Source organism: Ctenocephalides felis, unplaced genomic scaffold (assembly GCF_003426905.1).
Source record: "Ctenocephalides felis isolate EL2017-DRISC unplaced genomic scaffold, ASM342690v1 CF-g0.4_SCAFFOLD_03571, whole genome shotgun sequence".
NCBI classification, from domain to species: Eukaryota; Metazoa; Arthropoda; class Insecta; order Siphonaptera; family Pulicidae; genus Ctenocephalides; species Ctenocephalides felis.
In genome coordinates, this window is record NW_020539725.1 from 2,017,288 (window position 1) to 2,040,177 (window position 22,890).

The 22,890-nt window shown below is 37.3% G+C and overlaps 1 long non-coding RNA gene, 5 other non-coding genes and 1 pseudogene across 6 annotated transcripts; 3 read left to right on the top strand and 4 right to left on the bottom strand.

Annotated features, from left to right (window-relative positions):
• Positions 1–550: 550 nt before the first annotated feature.
• LOC113386837 lies at positions 551–1,457 on the top strand. The gene is made up of 4 exons (XR_003368020.1): positions 551–811; positions 866–953; positions 1,024–1,134; positions 1,207–1,457. It is a non-coding gene; the product is annotated as an uncharacterized LOC113386837 (long non-coding RNA).
• Positions 1,458–3,379: 1,922 nt separating this feature from the next.
• Positions 3,380–3,534, top strand: LOC113387166. The gene has a single exon (XR_003368119.1). It is a non-coding gene; the product is annotated as a 5.8S ribosomal RNA (ribosomal RNA).
• A 235-nt stretch (positions 3,535–3,769) lies between these two features.
• On the top strand, positions 3,770–11,113 carry LOC113387147 (annotated as a pseudogene).
• A 1,621-nt stretch (positions 11,114–12,734) lies between these two features.
• Positions 12,735–12,806, bottom strand: Trnac-gca. The gene has a single exon. It is a non-coding gene; the product is annotated as a tRNA-Cys (tRNA).
• A 664-nt stretch (positions 12,807–13,470) lies between these two features.
• Positions 13,471–13,542, bottom strand: Trnaw-cca. Its single transcript has one exon. It is a non-coding gene; the product is annotated as a tRNA-Trp (tRNA).
• A 1,202-nt stretch (positions 13,543–14,744) lies between these two features.
• Positions 14,745–14,816, bottom strand: Trnac-gca. The gene has a single exon. It is a non-coding gene; the product is annotated as a tRNA-Cys (tRNA).
• Positions 14,817–16,780: 1,964 nt separating this feature from the next.
• Trnaw-cca lies at positions 16,781–16,852 on the bottom strand. Its single transcript has one exon. It is a non-coding gene; the product is annotated as a tRNA-Trp (tRNA).
• Between the last annotated feature and the right edge of the window lie 6,038 nt (positions 16,853–22,890).

Below are 22,890 nucleotides of genomic sequence, written 5' to 3' on the forward strand. Positions count from 1 at the left end.
GGATTTTTTTTTTTTTATTTTTTTTACTAGATCTCTGTAACCGCTAGTGCTGCCTTCCCAAAAATTTAATAATGGTTTTTGAATTATTAAATTCGGACGCTCCGTTCTCTTAAAAACTGGGTTACCGATTTTGGAACTTTTTGCCCCGTATCTTCGGAACGGCTAGACCTGCCTCTGCCAAACACTAATCAGCACGCCTCTTTATCAATACGAATCGAATGTTGTTCCCGAAATCGTCGATAAAATTTTCATTCTCGATTTTTTTGCGACTACTATAACTTACTACGGGAAGTTACAGTAAAAATTTTAAAATTTCAAATGAAATAAATTGCATTTCTTTAACAAAAACAGAATTTTAACTTCTTCAATTACTTAAAACAAACTAATTTTTTCAAAAAATTTAAAAACTTAGAAGTTTTTACAAAAATTTCAAAAAGTATATTAAAATTTTTGAATTCGATTAAACGTTTTGAACGTTTAACGGTTGTCTTCCTTTTTCGGCAGAGGGACTCAGACTCAGGCGTCAGGTTTCCCAGAGTGCATTGCAGCCTGTCGCCTGAACGCCATTTTATACTGTGTCATATGCGGGGTTGTTTTGTTGAGTTGTTTTGTCTTGTTTTATTTTAAATATTTTGTAATATTGAGTTCTACGTGTAAAAATAAAAATGCAAAAATATATAGTATACATATGGCGTAAACTTTACATATCTGCTTATGTGTTATTTGTTCAGCAACGTCGAAATCGAAAGAGTATAAGAAATAACCTCAAAATAAATTCTAAGAAGTACTGTTTGATATAATATTATGAAGGGTAAGTATAATTTATTTGTTGGTTACTGTGCAAAAGCCTAATTATTTTTATAAGGCCCGCGTTTGGAGATGTCTCAAAAAAACTAGAGCTTATTATTTGGATATGAAAATTTAGTTTTGGACAATGCTACAAGATACTAAAGGTAAATAGCTGTTTAAATTTCTAATGGCTTTTGAGGTTTATATTTTATTATTGTAATAATTTATTTTTAGGATTGGATTCTAAGTCTCGGTTTGAATCCTAAATTGCCTCGAATGACATATGTGTATAATATGAAAGAATATCGAGAGGCTTTTAACAGCAAAACAAGGAATAAATGAAAGGTATATATCATAGTTCTTGTTAACTAATTACTATTATAAATTCTGTTTTAACCTTTCTCATTTGTTTTTAAGGTGGAATAGTACATACTGAATGGGCTACAATGGAATTAAGACAAATTGTGAATATTGAGAATGAAGATGTTGGAAGTATCTCGATAAAAAAAATTATCAAAGCTTAATAATGCTCAACTATAATTCTAATAGTTGTATTGTTTGTCTGCAAAAAAATATAATTGTATTTGAAAATTGTCATCCTAATTTGGAATTATGTAATAAAGTTTCTGTATATTAGTGTGCCGAGATAGCTTGATTAGCTTTAATAGTTGGACCAAAACTAGATATTTTTATTTCCATCTTTTATTAATTAATATCATTTAAAAATATTTGAAAAAGTTGAGTTTCATTTGAAAATATGAAATTAATAATTGTAATGAATATAAATTTTATATTTTTGTTATTGTTTTCGAAAAATATTTGTTACTGTTTATTATAACATATTTAATACTGTTATTTTTAACATTTAAAATATTCTAGTTTATTATGTTATTTTTTTCGTTTAATAGGTTACTAGTTTGTTTTTCATTGTGTATATAACGAAAAATAAATGTAATTGATATAAATTTTATGTATCGTCTAAAATATTTGTTGCTGTATTGTTTATTATATTGTTTTTTTTATTACTGCCTTGTTATGAGGTTTGTTATTGCTTTATAAATTTTGTTACTGTTCTATATAGTATAAAATATTTGTTGCTATTTTCTTTATTATAATGTTATTCTTTTTATAAAATATTTGTTACTGTTCTGTTTAGTATGAAATATTTGTTGCTATTTTGTTTAGTATAAAATACTTATTACTGTTCTGTTTAGTGTAAAATATTTGTTGCTATTTGTTTGTTATAAAATACTTATTACTGTTTTGTTTAGTTCAAAATATTTGTTGCTATTTGTTTGTTATAAAAACTGTTTTGTTTAGTACAAAATATTTTATAACAAACAATAGCAACAGATATTTGTTGCTATTTGTTTGTTATAAAATACTTATTACTGTTTTGTTTAGTTCAAAATATTTGTTGCTATTTGTTTTTTATAAAATATTTGTTACTGTTTTGTTTAGTACAAAATATTTGTTGCTATTTGTTATAAAATATTTGTTGCTATTTTGTTTACTATGAAATATTTGTTACTGTTCTATTTAGTATAAAATATTTGTTGCTACTTTGTTTATTGTAAAATATTAATTTTAAATAATAAATACAATGAAATATGAGTAAATCTTTTTTTTTTTATAGAAAATCACTTATTTTCGCATAAATTAAAAGCATTGCAAAAAGTGCTGATTCATATCGCATAGGTACATTACCGTAAGTTACCGCAACTTCACAATGTAACGCATATCTATATTGCATATGTATGTTACCGTAAGTTACCGCAACTTCACAATGTAACGCACATGATGCAGAAATAGTTACCTTCAGGCAATGCATTTGATAAGGTTGCCGCAATGTAACAGGTAACAGATGTTATATAACTGCAATCTAACGGCAATGTAAAATTGTTTAGGGGGTGAATGAAACGTGTGCTATATGTCGCAATATACTGTTGCAGACTAAATGTTGTGCGCTCCCATAGTATGATATACTGTGGGCAAAAGCCTCTGGCAATGATCATTCGTTTTATTAACGTTTGACCGGAGCTAGTCGCAAAATATTGCGCAGTGTGCAAAAGCAGCATGACGCGGTTTACAATTGCTTAGCGCTCTTGTGCATTTTGTGAGAGCACTGCCATGTATATCTGCTCGGTATCGTCAGATGCCTGAGCGAATGACGAAGTTCGTTGTGAAAACGGCGTTATTTTTGAATATTATACTCTAAACGCATAGCTCAATCAATTCTTTGGGCGCTAGACGAACGTCTAGTGTTTCAAAATCGATTGTAGTAAACGCTTGCGTTAGTATTCTATATACGCTGCACATTTTACTCAAATTGTGCGAATTTGAACATTCGCTTCATTGCGTTGTTTTAAGAAAATGAAAGATCAGCGAAAGCAGATTTTTCAATCTCACACACAGTGAAATATTCATATTTCAATTTTGAAACGAGATCTTGTATCTCGGAACGAAAAGCGAAAGCTTTACGGTGTACTAATTGTAACCATAGTAAACATACTAGTTTCAGAATCGCACGAGTTATCTTAAACGATTTCGAGGGAATCACGATCGAAACATGTATAAATATATATAAAATCACCCTGAACGGTGGATCACTTGGCTCGTGGGTCGATGAAGAACGCAGCTAATTGCGCGTCGACATGTGAACTGCAGGATACATGAACATTGACATTTCGAACGCACATTGCGGTCCTCGGATACTGTTCCCGGACCACCTCTGGCTGAGAGTCGTATAACATTACCAGACTACCGCTTGCTCTTAAATAATTCACTCAACGTGTGAGCCAGTCTACTTTGCAACATCGGACATTACCGTTCGTTGACGTTCTGTAGGATTACGGCGGGTTGTGTGTCCTAGAAATTTTATATTCTTGCGACCCTCCCGATAACCGGAAACCCGAACTCTTCGAAATTCGTTTTCGTTCCGGCAAAGGTGGATGATTCAAAGGTTTCTCGTCGATTTTGTGTGCTCTTGCTTACTAACGTTTGCAAGCACATCATAATCATAATACGACCTCAATGCGGTGGAAAAGAAACTAACTAGGATTCCCTTAGTAGCGGCGAGCGAACAGGGAAGAGCCCAGCACTAAATCCCGCGGCCGGAGACGGACGCTGGGAAATGTAGTGTTAGGGAGGATCCGAATATCTCGGTGCGTTGCGGCGAGTTCAAGTCCATCTTGAATGGGGCCATTTACCCATAGAGGGTGCCAGGCCCGTAGCGACCGTTGCGCTTATCGAGAGGATCACTCCTCAGAGTCGAGTTGCTTGAGAGTGCAGCTCTAAGTGGGTGGTAAACTCCATCTAAGGCTAAATATGACCACGAGACCGATAGAGAACAAGTACCGTGAGGGAAAGTTGAAAAGAACTTTGAAGAGAGAGTTCAAGAGTACGTGAAACCGTTCAGGGGTAAACCTGAGAAACCCGAAAGATCGAAAGGAGAGATTCAATGTTATCGTTGTCTTCCATTTATTGGCGTGCGATTGACCGGGATTCGTCCTGCGATACGTCGTCGGTTTATGCGTTAGGCGGCGATGGCATGCAGTTCTCTCTCAGTAGGATGTCGCGACCCGTTTGGTGTCGATCTACGACCGCGGCGGTAGCCTGTCACGAATTTATTCGCGTCAGACCCCGCGTGCTCCGGTCGACTGCCAGACGGTATAAATGATATGGTATAGGGTCGCTTCTAAGCGTTCGGCCGGTTGCAAGCACGGACGGTTATTGGTCGTCGGACCTGGTCCGGCATCGATGTCGCCTCGAGCTGTTAGCTGCCGTGTCCTCGGACGGACTCTATTACCGGTAAGCGATGCTATTGCTTTGGATACTTTCAGGACCCGTCTTGAAACACGGATCAAGGAGTCTAGCATGTGCGCGAGTCATTGGGAAATACAAAACCTAAAGGCGCAATGAACGTAAAGGTTTGCTTAAGTAAACTGAGGGATGACGGACCGCATCTACGGATGCGTGCTTGCAATCCCAAGGCGTCTCACTCTCATTGCTAGAAGATACGCACTCAGAGCGTACACGCTAGAACCCGAAAGATGGTGAACTATGCCCGGTCAGGTCGAAGTCAGGGGAAACCCTAATGGAGGACCGTAGCGATTCTGACGTGCAAATCTATCGTCGGAACTGGGTATAGGTGCAAAAGACTAATCTAACCATCTAGTAGCTGGTTCCCTCCGAAGTTTCCCTCAGGATAGCTGGCATTCGATGAGCGAGTCTCATCTGGTAAAGCGAATGATTAGAGACCTTGGGGCCGAAACGACCTCAACCTATTCTCAAATTTTAAATGGGTGAGATCTCTGGCTTGCTTGAATAGTGAAGCCAGAGATTTGGATCGGAGTACCTAGTGGGCCACTTTTGGTAAGCAGAACTGGCGCTGTGGGATGAACCAAACGCCGAGTTAAGGCACCTAAACGACGCTAATGGGATACCATGAAAGGCGTTGGTTGCTTAAGACAGCAGGACGGTGGCCATGGAAGTTGGAATCCGCTAAGGAGTGTGTAACAACTCACCTGCCAAAGCAACTAACCCTGAAAATGGATGGCGCTGAAGCGTCGTGCCTATACTCGGCCGCCAGGGCATGAGAAACGTTCATAATAGTTTGTTTTGACGCCCTGGTGAGTAGGAGGGTCGCGGTGGTGTGCGTAGAAGGGTTTGGACGTAAGCCTGCCTGGAGCCGCCATCGGTTCAGATCTTGGTGGTAGTAGCAAATACTCCAGTGAGGCCCTGGAGGACTGACGTGGAGAAGGGTTTCGTGTGAACAGCCGTTGCACACGAGTCAGTCGATCCTAAGCCCCAGGAGAAATCCTATGTTGATGTTGGTGTATTTTATTTTGAATAAAATTGCCGGGCCTGGGCGAGGTGAAATTGTCCGCGGATCTTTCTTGCTGCGAGGTTTCTGTGCCGGATTCGGTCGGTCAGTCGTACTCTTCGGCCGCCATTCAGCGATCAGCTCAGAACTGGCACGGACTAGGAAAATCGGACTGTCTAATTAAAACAAAGCATTGCGATGGTCCTAGCGGGTGTTGACGCAATGTGATTTCTGCCCAGTGCTCTGAATGTCAACGTGAAGAAATTCAAGCAAACGCGGGTAAACGGCGGAAGTAACTATGACTCTCTTAACTGACTTTTAAAGGTCAGAGACGCTCCCCAAAATACAAGAGCCAAGTTGCCAAATTCCTCCAGGAGCTAAGCGAGGATAACAGTAATGGTGAAAGCTCTGAAACAGTGCCCGATAATATAAAATACGATTTAAAAGCTGTCTTGATAAAGGCAGTTGTAACATATGATTCATTTAATGGCGTGCAGTTAGCTGATATCTGCCACTCAGCCGGAGAACTTTCACCTGGCGAATTGGTCAATAGAGTTACAAAATATCTACATGATACCTTTACCAGCAACAACAAAACAGTAAACACAAAAAGTAATAATAATAATAAAAATAAAATTAAACACATAGAAAGCAGAAATATGAGACAAATGAGGAGATTTCAATATACACAAACACAAAAACATTGGGTCAAAAACTCCTCCAAATGTATACATTATATCCTAGACAATAAAACTGTCTCTAACGCTCCGCCACCAGATATCATGGCGCAATACTAGACTAATGTTTTTACAAAAGATTCTGGTAAGACACCTGGCTGTCAAAAGGCGGAAATAATATAGAGATCTTTCACAAATTTGGAAGCCAGTGACACCGCAAGAAATTAGTAACTCGTACCCAGCAAAATGCTCGGCCCCTGGACCGGACGGGATATCTGCTAGAGTAATAAGGTCCATGCCAATTAACACGATGACAAATCTATTAAATTTATTCTTATATATGTAAAGAAAAATACCTAATTTTCTTTAGTTTCAATTTTGCGCGTTATAACTGTCATAGATACAGCTCCTATGATACTAGGATAGGAAAACAAGTGAAAACCTAAAATACGTCAGGGCGTATTTTAGGTTTTCACTTGTTGTCCTTAATAAAACGACATTTATTGTCAAAAAAAATGGAAAAGTTGAAATTTACGTTTCAAGTAAAACCAACAATAGACGGAAAATCAAACTATATCGCTATAACCTCAATTGCAACAGAAGATGATAAAAAATTCCTTATCCCTGAAGATTATCAATCAGTAACACTCCACAAACATATTCAAAATTTAAAACAGTATGCTACAGTAAAAAATACTCTGAAAAAGAGATATCAAGCTAGAAATGTGTGGATTAAAGCAACGGAGGAATTATTACAAACTTATGTTGATGAGGATGGAAATATGATTTTTCAGGACCAATTTCTAGAAGAAACTACTAATGAACAATTGGCTAGTTATGAAAAAAAAAGGTCAGATGATCCTATGATAAAAATATTGAAAAAAATAGTTGAAGATCATCAGAACAAAGAAAAACAAAGTATAAAAAATTTATCGAACAGATTTATAATAGAAAAGTTCGATGGACAAAAATCAGATGCATCTCAATGGATGGAAGTATTTGAAAGAGAGTGTACAAGATTTGATATACAAAAGGATGAAGAAAAAATTGAAATTTTAAGATTATTTCTAGAAAAATCATGTACTGATTGGTATTCTTCCATGATGATCAAGCTGAGTCTAGATTCGGAGTGGTCAGAATGGAAATCATTTTTTTTGCAAACTTATGCCAAAAAAGGTTGGAATACTAGCAAGTATGCTATATTTTTCAAATATCAATCAAGATCTTTATTAGAGTATGCAGTAAAAAACGACATTCAATGTTAATAATCACAATGTCAGTTCCTAAACACTTTTGCACCAATATCTACTATTTAAAGATAATTTCACTTTTAGGAAATTTTATTAATTACGCCCTGACGTATTTTAGGTTTTCACTTGTTTTCCTATCCTAGTATCATAGGAGCTGTATCTATGACAATTATAACGCGCAAAATTCAAACTAAAGAAAATTATGTATTTTTCTTTACATATATGGGCCAGGTTCCAAAACACTTATTGGAATTTTATACAACTTTGATACCCAAGAAAGACAATGCAACAGAACCGGGTGACTATAGGCCAATAACTGTCTCACCAGTTATAGCAAGACTCCTAAATAAAATTCTGGCCAGACGGTTGTTAAGTTGCATTAAAATAGACAAGAGACAAAAAGCGTTCCAACCAGTAGATAACTGCGTTGCTGGACCACATACTTAGATTTCACAGACACAACTACAAACCCGTATACATAGCATCCATTGATTTAGCTAAAGCGTTTGATTCAGTGTCACACTTGGCACTAATCGACACGCTCAGACATTACAATCTACCTACACAATTTATTGAATACATTCAGGATACCTATAAGAATGTCTGGACAAGGCTCTGGTCAAGGCAGTGGGCCTCGGATCCCATTAGTCCGAGGTGCGGTGTCAGACAGGGAGACCCTCTATCGCCAATTCTATTTAATTTAATCCTCAACAGAATGATTGAATATACTCCACCAGAGATTGGAGCTAAAATAGATGGGCAGGTTGTTAACATACTGGCTTTTGCTGACGACCTCATATTAGTGGCGTCCTCAGAGAAAGGGTTGCAATCTTCATTGAACTACACTAATGACTACCTGTCAAACTGTGGCCTCCTTATCAATATCAATAAATCATTTACAATAGCCGTAAGGAATATTCCACATGTTAAAAAATCCATAGTAGACAAAAATATGAAATTTAAATGTAGTGACCAAGAGCTACCCGCAATATCTAAAACAACCGAATGGAAGTATTTAGGGATCTCATTTACACCCGAAGGTGCTAACCTGCGGGATCTTAAACCAAAGCTGCATTCAATCATCGAGAAACTTACTAAAGCACCTCTCAAGCCGCAACAAAGACTTTTTGCCTTAACAACGGTTGGAATCCCGAAGTTGCTCCATGAGTTAACATTGGGGAATACCACATTGAGTCTGCTCAAGTCCCTCGACAACATTGTGAGGAAGGCAGTAAGAACGTGGCTGAGGCTGCCCCATGACTGTGTCTCTGCGTACTTCCACGCTAACTATAAAGATGGAGGTCTGTCCCTTCCGTCCTTGCGATGGACTGTACCACTTAGAAGGAAAATGAGACTGGCAAAGCTAGAAATGTCAGAAAGCAACTTTCTCCAACTCGAGGTTGCTCAATGTGAGAAAAGACTAAATGACACAAACTCGACCATAGCATCATTGAAACAATTAGATGAAAGGTGGGCCCGCTTACTCCATTCTTCAGTAGACGGAAACCCACTAAGTAAGTCTAGAAAAGTTCCCCAACAATATCGATGGGTCGTAGAGGTTAACAGACTCTTAACAGGCAAGGATTTCATCAATTGCATGAAAATAAGAATCAACGCCCTACCTACTAGAAGCAGAACAACGAGGGGAAGGATTGAAGACAGGCTATGTCGAGCTGGTTGCAACACTCCGGAATCGCTCGATCATGTTTTACAGACCTGTCACCGTAGTCATAAATCTAGGATTGATAGACATAACGCGGTCATCAACTATCTCAAAAGAGCGCTTGAGAAAAACTATGCTCAAGTTTACGCCGAACCAACATTTAAAACGGCCAAAGGTAACAGAAAACCAGACCTAATAGCAATTCAGGACAACCGGGCACTTCTCTTGGACGCTCAAGTTGTCGGGGGCTCCACCGATTTGGGAGCAGCGCACAATAGGAAAATGAGATATTACCAGATCTGGTTGAGAAAATTAAAACGAGATACAATACGACTGACGTTAAGATTAACACAATAACATTGAACAACAGGGGTGTCTGGAGCAAAGCATTGGCTAACTTTTTAGTAGAAGAAAAAATTCTCAAGAAAGACGAACTGAAAATAATATCCGCCAGAGTCCTTATTGGCGGGCTAATGGGGTTTGGGAGGTGGACAAAGAGTACGAGTCATCGTCGTATAAGAGAAGGAATCGGATAGATCCCAAGACTCAAGCCAGATATTAAGCGTGCTGCATAGCGCTAACATCCTTCAGGCACAATACTAGAAGCTAGGTTTAGTGGGTATTGCCTTCGGGTCGAGTCCCACACTACCTGGTCAACCTGGCGACCGGTGTGCGTAAATGCATTCCCCTCAAAAAAAAAAGCCAAATGCCTCGTCTTGTAACTAGTGACGCGCATGAACGAGATTCCCACTGTCCCTATCTACATTCTAGCGAACTGCCAAGGGAACGGGATTGGAAAAATTAGCGGGGAAAGAAGACCCTGTTGAGCTTGACTCTAGTCTGGCATTGTAAGGAGACATGAAAGGTGTAGCATAAGTGGGAGATAGTAATATCGTCGGTGAAATACCACTACTTTTATCGTTTCTTTACTTACTCGATTGGGCAGAAAGCGTGCGTCGAAAACTTGCGTTCCAACTGTCACGGTTTTCTAGAGCCAAGCGCATAAGAGTGGTGTGAGGCATTGCGCCGATCGCCAACAATACTCTAGCGTGATCCGATTCGAGGAAACTGCTAGGCGGGGAGTTCGACTGGGGCGGTACATCTGTCAAACAATAACGCAGGTGTCCTAAGGCCAGCTCAGCGAGGACAGAAACCTCGCGTAGAGCAAAAGGGCAAATGCTGGCTTGATCCCGTTGTTCAGTGTGCACAGGGACTGCGAAAGCATGGCCTATCGATCTTTTTGGCTTGAAGAGTTTCAGGTGTCAGAAAAGTTACCACAGGGATAACTGGCTTGTGGCAGCCAAGCGTTCATAGCGACGTTGCTTTTTGATCTTTCGATGTCGGCTCTTCCTATCATTGCGAAGCAGAATTCGCCAAGCGTTGGATTGTTCACCCACAAATAGGGAACGTGAGCTGGGTTTAGACCGTCGTGAGACAGGTTAGTTTTACCCTACTGATGAATCGTCGTTGCGATAGTAATCCTGCTCAGTACGAGAGGAACCCAGGTCCGGACATTTGGTTCACGCACTTGGTCGAGCGGCCGGTGGTGCAAAGCTACCATCCGCGGGATTATGCCTGAACGCCTCTAAGGCCGTATCCTTTCTAGACAAAGTAAGCAACGATATCTCTAGAAGTCTCGTGAGTCAAAAGGCTCAATACAATGTGATTTATTAGGTATTCGGCACACGCCGTTTATCGCACGAGCCATTTTTAGCCGAATGAGGCGCTGGACAGTGGCGATATCCGTCCGTTATATCTGTCTTGCCTATAGCGGTCGATCATGGGTCACTAGTTCGGAAGACTCGGAATCATTTGTAAACGACTTAGGTACCTGGCGGGGTGTTGTACTCTGCAGAGCAGTTACCACGCTGCGATCCGTTGAGACTCAGCCCTTGGCTTGGGGATTCTTCATGTTGGCTTGACGTCACCGCACGCTATTAGAGCATATGCCTTAAGCCGTCACATTGCAGCATGCCACAATCAGTAGGCTTGACAGTCGAAAACTTGTACATGTTGTACATGTGACACTTCTTCGGTATCTACCTAGCTATTTTGTACAACGTGCGTGAGTCAGCACGTAAATCAAAACTTATCGACAAATTCCAATTTGTAAGTTTACGAAATATATGTTTTTAAGAGAAACTTTTCATATTTTTTATTTTAAATATATGATATAATTCATTAAATTCTAAATAGGGAGAATGTTTTTTGCTAAATTTCTTGGAAATGCGTACAAGTTGCTAATAAGCAAAGTACGTATAAGTTATCTATAATGCAAAATACGTGCCAGTTGTCAATGCGTAAAATACGTGCAAGTTGTCAATTTGCAGAATGCGTGCAAGTTGTCAATTTGCAGAATGCGTGCAAGTTGTCAATTTGCAGAATACGTGTAAGTTGCCAATGTGCAAAATACGTGCAAGTTGCTATTTTTATTTAATTTTTGTAATATAATCTAAATAATTAGTTACTTCCAACCTATAAATATTTCGATTCTTTTATAATAAAATATTCAGTATATTTATTTCTTTTTTAACAAAATATTCAGTACTTATATATAATTTCAAACTACATCAAGTAAACTTTTAGAAGACATTAGCGAGTAAGCCTAACCTAGAATCTTGCATCGAAACAGGTTAAAAACATTTTCCGGCTTTTTGAAATCAGTAACTTACGGGTACCTCAGACTACATCAAGTAATCTTTTAGGGGACATTAGCGAGTGAGCCTAACCTAGAATCTTGCATCAAAACAGGTTAAAAACATTTTTCGGCTTTTTGAAATCAGTAACTTACGGGTACCTCAGACTACATCAAGTAAACTTTTAGGGGACATTAGCGGGTGAGCCTAACCTAGAATCTTGCATCGAAACAGGTTAAAAACATTTTCCGGCTTTTTGAAATCAGTAACTTACGGGTACCCCAGACTACATCAAGTAAACTTTTAGGGGACATTAGCAAGTAAGTCTAACCTAGAATCTTGCATCGAAACAGGTTAAAAACATTTTCCGGCTTTTTGAAATAAATAACTTACGGGTACCTCAGATTACATCAAGTAAACTTTTAGAGGACATTAGCGAGTAAACCTAGAATCTTGCATCGAAACAGGTCAAACTACTTTTGTAGAAAAATATTGTTTTTGGATTTTTAGGAATGACGTATATTTATTCTATTATTTATTTACATGACATGGTTTAAATACAACATTTTTATTTCTTTAAGTTATATTTTTATTTGAAATAAAATTTCCTACATTTAGCTAATACAATTTAAATAAATTAATATCTGAAATCTTGCTTCCTTTCCAGTCAAGGATGCTTTTCGCGAGATAGTAGTGTCGCTGTCATAACACCTTCGCGATTTTGCTCTAATACGCGTTCTGATACATTAGCCAGTAATTGAACATGTCTCTCAGTTCCCTGAATGTGACACGGAATTTTAGGGTCACTCCATGGACACTCATCGCTTTGTAGATATTGTACTAGATGTTCATGAGAAATATTTAGCGTAAAGACTGGTTTGGATATTCGTTAATAGGGAACACCCGGGTTTGAACCGGGGACCTCTCGATCTGCGGTCGAATGCTCTACCACTGAGCTATGTTCCCACATCTGTCTTACTCAGCTAATAGCAAATACCGTCACCATAGCACATTTTCTCAGCAAAAAGTTAGAGATTTTGTAATAATTTTAAGCGCAAATATCAAAGGGTACCGGCATACCACATTTTATCCAAAACCAATATTTTCAATAAATATAAAGTTGCATTTACTCTCCAAGCATCGTTAATAGGGAACACCCAGGTTTAAACCGGCGACCTCTCGATCTGGAGTTGAATGCTCTACCACTGAGCTACGCCCCCACGATCTATGTTTTTCAGCAAATAGCTAATACCGACACTATACCACATTTTCTTAGCAAAGAGTTGAAAACTTTGTAATAATCTTAAAGCAAATAGCAAACAGTAGCGGTATATGGCACTCAAACAATATTTTTAATAAATTCGAAGTTTCATTTACTCTCCAAACATCGATAATAGAGAACACCCGGGTTTGAACCGGGGACCTATCGATCTGCAGTCGAATGCTCTACCACTGAGCTATGTCCCCACATCTGTTTTATTCAGCAAATAGCAAATACCGTCACAATAGCACATTTTCTCAGCAAAAAGTTAGAAATTTTGTAATAATTTTAAGCGCAAATATCAAAAGGTATCACAAACAATATTTTCAATAAATTTAAAGTTGCATTTACTCTTCAAGCATTGTTAACAGGGAACACCCAGATTTGAACCGGCGACCTCTCGATCTGGAGTTGAATGCTCTACCACTGAGCTATGCCCCCACGATCTATGTTCTTCAGCAAATAGCTAATACCGACACTATACCACATTTTCTTAGCAAAAAGTTGGAAATTTTGTAATAATCTTGAAGCAATTAGCAAACGGTAGCGGTACATCGTACTCAACCAATATTTTTAATAAATTCAAAGTTTCACTTACTCTCCGAACATCGTTAACAGGGAACACCCGGGTTTGAACCGGGGACCTCTCAATCTGCAGTTGAATGCTCTACCACTGAGCTATGTCCCCACATCTGTATTATTCAGCAAATAGCAAATACCGTCACCATAGCACATTTACTCAGCAACAAGTTAGAAACTTTGTAATAATTTGAAGCGCAAATATCAAAGGGCACCGGTATACCACATTATATCCACAAACAATAATTTCAATAAATTTAAAGTCGCATCTACTCTCCGAGCATCGTTAATAGGGTACACCCAGGTTTGAACCGGGGATCACTAGATCTGCAGTCGAATATTCTACCATTAAATTATGTCCCCTTGATCGGTGACACTCGGCAAATAGCAAATACTGACACCACATCACATTTACTCAGCAAATAGTTAAAAAATTTGTAATACTCTTAAAGCAAATAGCAAACGGTAGCGGTAAATCAAATTATATCAGCTACCAATGTTTTTAATAAATTCAAAGTCTCATTTACTCTACAAACATCGTTAATAGCGAACCCCTGGGTTTGAACCGGGTTAATAGTACACACGCGGGATTGAACCGAGGACCTCTCGATCTGCAGTTGAATGCTCTAACACTGAGCTATGTCCTCAACAATGTGTTCTACTCAGCACATAGCAAATACCTACGCCACACCATATTTTCTCAGCAAGTAGCTAAAATTATAGCAATAGTCTTAAAGCAAATAGCATTATATCAGCAACCAACATTTTTAATAAATTCAAAGTTTCATTTACTCCCCAAACATCGTGAATAGGTAACACCCGGGTTTGAACCGGGGACCTCTCGATCTGCAGTCGAATGCTCTACCACTGAGCTATGCCCTCACAATGTGTGTTACTCAGCACATAGCAAATACTCACGCCACACCACATTTTCTCAGCAAGTAGCTAAAATTATAGCAATAATCTTAAAGCAAATAGAATACGGTAGCGGTATATCACATTATACCAGCAACCAACATCTTCAATAAATTCAAAATTTCATTTACTCCCCAAACATTGTGAATAGGGAACACCCGGGTTTGAACCGGGGACCTCTCGATCTGCAGTCGAATGCTCTACCACTGAGCTATGTCCCCACATCTGTCTTATTCAGCAAATAGCAAATACCGCCACCATAGCACATTTTCTCAGCAAAAAAAATGTAATATTTTAAGCGCAAATATCAAAGGGTACCGGTATACCACATTTTATCCAAAACCAATATTTTCAATAAATATAAAGTTGCATTTACTCTCCAAGCATCGTTAATAGGGAACACCCAGGTTTAAACCGGCGACCTCTCGATCTGGAGTTGAATGCTCTACCACTGAGCTATGCCCCCACGATCTATGTTCTTCAGCAAATAGCTAATACCGACACTATACCACATTTTCTTAGCAAAGAGTTGAAAACTTTGTAATAATCTTAAAGCAAATAGCAAACAGTAGCGGTATATCGCGCTCAAACAATATTTTTAATAAATTCAAAGTTTAATTTACTCTCCAAACATCGTCAATAGGGAATATCCGGGTTTGAACCGGGGACCTCTCGATCTGCAGTCCAATGCTCTACCACTCAGCTATGTCCCCACATCTGCCTTATTCAGTAAATAGCAAATACCGTCACCATAGCACATTTTATCAGCAAAAAGTTAGAAATTTTGTAATAATTTTAAGCGCAAATGTCAAAGGGTATCGGTATACCACATTTTATCCACAAACAATATTTTCAATAAATTTAAAGTTGCATTTACTCTCCAAGCATCGTTAATAGGGAAGACCCAGGTTTGAACCGGCGACTTCCCGGTCTGGAGTTGAATGCTCTACCACTGAGCTATGCCCCCACGATCTATGTTCTTCAGCAAATAGCTAATACCGACAATTTACCACCTTATCTTAGCAAAGAGCTGGAAATTTTTGTAATAATGTTAAAGCAAATAACAAACGGAAGCGGTATATCACACTCAACCAATATTTTTAATAGATTCAAAGCTTCATTTACTCTCCAAACATCGTTAACAGGGAACACCCGGGTTTGAACCGGGGATCGCTCGATCTGCAGTCGAATGCTCTACCACTGAGCTATGTCCCCACATCTGTCTTATTCAGCAAATAGCAAATACCGTCACCATAGCACATTTTCTCAGCAAAAAGAAACTTTGTAATAATTTGAAGCGCGAATATCAAAGGGAAACGGTATACCACATTATATCCGCAAACAATATTTTTAATAAATTTAAAGTCGCATCGACTCTCCAAGCATCGTTAATAGGGAACGCCCAGGTTTTAATGGGGGATCACTAGATCTGCAGTCGAATATTCTACCATTAAATTATATCCCCTTGATCGGCGATACTCGGCAAATAGCAAATACTGACACCACATCACATTTACTCAGCAAATAGTTAAAAAATTTGTAATACTCTTAAAGCAAATAGCAAACGGTAGCGGTAAATCAAACTATATCAGATACCAATGTTTTTAAAAACTTCAAAGTATCATTTACTCTCCAAACATCGTTAATAGGGAACCCCCGGGTTTGAACCGGGTTAATAGTGCACACGCGGGATTGAACCGGGGACCTCTCGATCTGCACTCGAATGCTCTAACACTGAGCTATGTCCTCACAATGTGTGCTACTCAGCACATAGCAAATACCTACGCCACACCACATTTTCTCAGCAAGTAGCTAAAATTATAGCAATAATCTTAAAGCAAATAGAATACGGTGGCGGTATATCACATTATATCAGCAACCAACATTTTTAATAAATTCAAAGTTTCATTTACTCTCCAAACATCCATAATAGGGAACACCCGGGTTTGAACCGTGGACATCTCGATCTGCAGTCGAATGCTCTACCACTGAGCTACGTCCCCACATCTGTTTTATTCAGCAAATAGCAAATACCGTCACAATAGCACATTTTCTCAGCAAAAAGTTAGAAATTTTGTAATAATTTTAAGCGCAAATATCAAAGGGTATCGGTATACCACATTTTATCCACAAACAATATTTTCAATAAATTTAAAGTTGCATTTACTCTTCAAGCATTGTTAATAGGGAACACCCAGGTTTGAACCGGCGACCTCTCGATCTGGAGTTGAATGCTCTACCACTGAGCTATGCCCCCACGATCTATGTTTTTCAGCAAATAGCGAATACCGACACTATACCTCATTTTAATCATCCTTATCTATCATATTAGTATAGTCGGTGCATTCAAAATTTATTTCGGGTGTTTTGTAATTTCTCAATTGCGTCAGGTCTTCCACATTATTACGGTAATATAAGATTTTTCTTATAGCTGAATCTCTTATTTTTTTATTTTACTTTTTATTTTCAAACAAAATTGCTAATAAAATATTTTCCGAGTGAGCATAGTATGCGTTTTCTTTAGCAACATTGTTCACAATTTGTCTTAAATTTGAGTCTAGATATTGCGTCCAGCTAATAAATTTATAAAATAATATACTACCATACACCACAGAGTTGCAATATTTAATGTTAAAGTACATTGGAATATATACTTTCATTACGTAGTTTGCCAGAATTTTCAAATTTTTGGATGGCTTATTAGTAGTTACATATAACCGAAGTAACCTACTAGCCTTCGTGAGCCAACGGGAATGTGCTATTGGCCCTGGTTTCATGTTAGCTAAGTCTGTCGATACTTCTCCAGAAGCAACTGCGTTAGCTATTTTTATTAAATAACTTGAGTCAGTTGTCGATTCAGCAGGACTTATATCAGCCAAATTTTCAAGTGGAATTGTTTCAAAGTCTTTTACCGGCTGGAAGTATATAAGAAAAAATAAATTATATTAAATTTGAACATAGGGTATTAAAAATAGTAAATATGTTATAACTCACCGGTATATTTTCGCATGTTTCAATTTGTTTGCTTAATATTCCAGTTTCTGTTCGTGGTCCAGTGGTCAATGATTTTTCCAAATAGTTAAATAAATGGCGAAGTGGAAGTTCATTAAAGTGGAGAAGACACACAAACCAATGCAGTGGCCTGTTTAACTAAATTTCAAATCGACGTAAAATCCCATTTTTTACGCCTGTATTTGCTGGTTCACTATCGCAACATATGCCTATCAAAGAATCGAGAGCTATTCCTTTATCGGCGAAAAACTCGTTCAATTTAATTACTTTACTTTCCGAATCTTTATTTTCCAATTGTGTGTAACCCAACAATTGGCAATTCGGTTCCTTTAAAATAACTAAATGCGCTTTTTTAATCATTCGTGGGTGAAACTTCTTATCGATTTTTTCCATGGTAATAGAATCATTTTTTCGGCCGTCGAATGAAAATGCTATTAATTCAGAAGAATCATATTGTTTGTGTAGAGCTTGCCTATTTTTCTGCCTCTCACGAACGCTTTTATTTTTATCCATAATGACAGGATTGCCCCAATCATCCGTTACGCCCAGGTCATGCAGGATTGCTGTCACCACGCCAGAACCAACTCTATCAGAAATTGCATATCTGTCGCACATTAAAGCATAGCTTGGAGCCTTATATCTTCGACTATATGATCCACGTTTTATATGACAAGTATTTTGTGAACTATCCGAACTGCTTTTAAAATCAGAACGAACATCTGGAGTATATGTCTCACCTGGAGTTATATTGCTAGTTATTGTAGATGCTGATACTTCATCTTCAATTTTTATAATATATTCTGGTATCGTAGATTTCCTCTCATTATGTTGATCCATCATAAACGCTTGTAAATGTTCTGCAATCAGTCCGCAAGAACACAGTATTCTTCGCAAATCGCATTTGCATTTTCCAATATAAAATAATTCTTTCGTGGATTCTACAAACTCCTGAAATGATGCTTGGGTAGATTTGCTTTTATTTGTACTTTTATATTTATCAATCAATCGGTTCAATTTTCTAGCGATACTTTGTTTCTCCATAATTGGAATATTAATTTTTTCCCATGTCTGAATCAATTTCCCCAGACAACACAAGACATCCTGGAAAATGTCCACAGGATATTCCATATGTATATATATATATATATATATATATATATATATGAGTAAGTTCTTTAAGAGCGATACATCAATCAGAATAGACAGAGATTTATAAAATAATCTCTAATTTCAAATATATCGACACAATTTGATGTCATTACGAGTGAATATTAAACTTGTTTTTTTACATCTAAAAATGAGTACAAAGCACAAATTTTGCACTAACATTGATACAACTAACCAGTCAATAATCATGATTTTTTTGTAAATAGAGAAAACACATAGTACACATCTCACAAAAATACCTTGTATAATATTTATTGGCTCGTCGCAGCCAGCTTTTTGCAGCCTCTGAAACAGCAAACTATGTCTCATGCGGCAAATTTTTCAAAGCAATTCCTGGAATTAATTATATATTAGTTTTATTCATAATTTACAACACATCATAAGTATAAGATATATAAATTACCTGTGACGACATCGCAAGGCACTAGATCACAAAATTTATTTTTGCCCTTTCCTCGTCCCTAGCAAAATTCTTTGGCCAAACCATCATCAAAAATGGATTTTCATAGCTGGACTCTGATAGCTAAATACAGAATCTAAAGAAAAAGTTTGTTTAGTATATGATAAAGTTAACAAATAAAAATAAATCTATATAAACTTTTGATTACCAATTGTATTTTGATATCTTTGCTGAGAAGAATAGCCTCCATAAGTTGAAGCTCCTCCAACAAACATAGTGGAGAGCATTTCTTCTTTGTTAATTCTCTTTCAAACACAGCATTTGATACAAAATTAGGCATGGTTGCTGGATAAGCTGGCAGGGTAGAAATGTCAGCATTAAATTAAAAATTCTATTTGTACTAGTAACATAGTATTGCAAATAACAGTATACAGAAAGCTTTAATTACCATCGTTTATACCTGCCCCCTTTTCAATATGTTGGCTGCAATATTTATAACACACACGCACATATAATTATATAGAACACATAAAATTTCCACTATTATTACTCAATTTTAGAGTATTTTGATAAATGATATTAATTATTTATAACACACGCTCATATAATTATATGAAACAAATAAAATTTTCACTATTATTACTCAATTACTCAAAAACTATGATAATTCGACATATAGCGTCTATTGATAACGCTTAAACCTTAAAGGACGCTCCATGCCTACAGCCTACAGCCGACGCGACGAAAGAGAAAGGGACAAACATATACGTTTAGAGGTCTGAAACCGTGCGCGTATGAGACCGACATGTTCCTGAACCGTGCGTTATACCTGCTCGAGTCCTTTGGTTTTGAGTAGAGCTGTCAAGAACCGTCATTTTCAAGAACCGGTTCCAAAGTCCAAAAAGGAACCGGTTCCGGGAGAACCGTGTTCGGTTCCAACCCGGAAAAGTCCGGATCGATCCCGGAAAATTCCGGACCGCTCCGAAAAAAATCCGGCTACTTTTTTCTTATTGTTTTATTCAGTCACAAACATCCGTTTCAAGCTACGTGTTTCGCTTTTTGTTCTTGAAATTTTTTTGTAACCCTTTGAATTTTTTAACATAATTATAACTAATACTTTTTTAACTTCCCGCAGGGCAAGTTATAGTAATCGCAAAAAAATCGAAAATGAAAATGTTTATATATCTTTACGTTTCAAAATCTTTTGAACATTTTGGCATACCTTAGAAAAAATGGATGTATGTGTGTATGTGTGTGTATGTGTATGTGTGTGTGTATGTTTGTGTGTGTTTGTGTGTGTGTATGTGTGTGTGTGCGGATACAAATTTTCGTCGACGATTTCGGGAACACGGATGAAGTTTCAATAATTCAAAAAACATTCGAATCGTATTGATAAGGAGACGTTCTGGTCAGTTTTTAGCGAAGGCAGGTCTGGCCGTTCCGAAGATATGGGGCAAAAAGTGCCAAAAACAATAACTCAGTTTTTAAGAGAACAGAGCGTCCGGTTTGAATAATTTAAAAAACATTATACTTGTATTAACGAGATGAAAAACTGATCAAATTTTCATGAAGGCAGGTCTAGCGGTTTCGGAGATCTAGTAAAAAAAGTAAAAAAAAATGCCATTTGACGGTCAAAAATGATCATTAGACATATGCACATCAAATTATCAGATATTTTATAGAGATTTTAACAATAAATATAAATTTTGTTTACATTCCCATGGGTTCCGTAGCAATATTTACGCGTTAGTCGGTGACGCGGCGCTTACACGCTTCGATATTTCGTCTTTATGTAGTTTTTTTTTTTTTTTTTTTATTATTTTATTGGCTTTATAAACTGGTACATTAGCCATATACTAAATTACATAATATCTACGCTATCTCTTACATATATATCATTGTTTTATGTATATTGCATTTATAATTTTATATTATTACATTTGATGTAAATATAAAGAGCTCCATATAATCTTGTATCTGTCATCACTGTTATAAAATTAATTGGAAGGGAGATTTTTTGTTTAATTATTTCCTCCCATAGTTTTTGTCTGCCCTTTTCCCAACGTTTACACTCCATGATGATGTGCTCTGCATCCGCCCTAGTCGCTTCGCCCAAGCAGTAGCAACTAGGATCGATATCGATCCCAATTCTGCTTAGGCAGAACGGAGCGTAAGAATGATTTAGTCTTAATCTACACAATGTTGTGTAAAACGGCCGACACTCCTTAAATCCGTCATACCATGGTTTGACTGGAATTTTTCCTTGTATCATACCATAAAATTTACCTTTAATTCTAATAGATAACTGAAAATCCAAATGCCAAATGTTCCGTATGTTTGCTCTGTTAAATCTTTTTATGTCTCTATAAGATATTCCATCCGCAGCAACAGTCCCTGTATTTATTGCATCTTTGGCGCCGTTATCCGCCGCTTCGTTGCCAGCTATCCCAATATGACTTCTTACCCATACAATGCGTAACTCCCAATTTTTTGATAATATCGCATGTATGTCATTTAGAGTATCTATCGTTAATAATGACGGGTCCTTTCCCAACGACAACATGCCCTCAAGAGCAGACCTGCTATCGCTGATTATTACCGATTTCTTCACATTATGTTCATCAATATACTTTACGCACCTATTAATAGCATACATTTCCGCTGTATATATCGACGCATCTTTATCTAGTTTATATTTTGTGAAGGAATTTGTCCCCTGATGGTAAAAACACGCACCAACACCATCTGAATTCTTCGAACCATCTGTATAAAATCTATCATAGTCTTCAAATGTTTCATGTATACTTCCTTCGACCTCCATCCTACATTTATTGGTATCTCCGCTATAGTGCGCATTGGCGAAATCGATTTGAATTATATTTTTCAAATTAGAAGAAGTAACATCGTATTTGAAATGAAATCTTGAGGTTGCAGTCCAAGTTTGTAAGAGATTACATTTTTCTACCACTTCACGATACGCAGTTATTAGTATAGGCCTCTTCCTATTTCTCCAGTATGGGCTGTTCAGTTCATTATTGATCTGATTCACATTCTTTAATACTACGTTGTTAAATTTCATTCTATCTATGATAAAGTTTGAAGCCAATAACCTCCTTCTCAAGTGTAAAGGATATATGTTAGCTTCAACATGTAACGCATTGATAGGCGTGGAACGCATGACCCCCAAACAAGACCTCAAAGCTTTGTTTTGAATTATGTCTAGTTTGCTAAGTACACTTTTGGATGCGTCGCCATATATGAAACTACCATAATCCAACTTAGATAGTATTAATTGCTTATATATTCTAAGAGAAATCTTGATATCAGCACCATAATTTATGTGATTAAGAAACCTGAGAATATTCAGTGCTTCTTCACATTTAGAGACTAGATAATCAATGTGTGGTTTCCACTTTAATTTGTCATCAATAAGTAGCGCGAGGCATCTAATTGTAGGTTCAACCTTCAGAACATAATTGCTTATGCTGATATAGTCTGGAATTATAGACTTCCTATGTCTTGTAAAGAGGCTTATTGTACTTTTATTTTCTGACAAAACAAACCCTAACGATGTGCACCAGTTATGGAAGAGTTGCATTGTTATATTCATTTTATCAATAGCCTCATTCAAAGTATGAGCCTTATGTAGAAGTATAATATCGTCTGCATACTGCATAATTTTGACTTCCAGATCTAGCTCGGTTTGTAACTTGCAG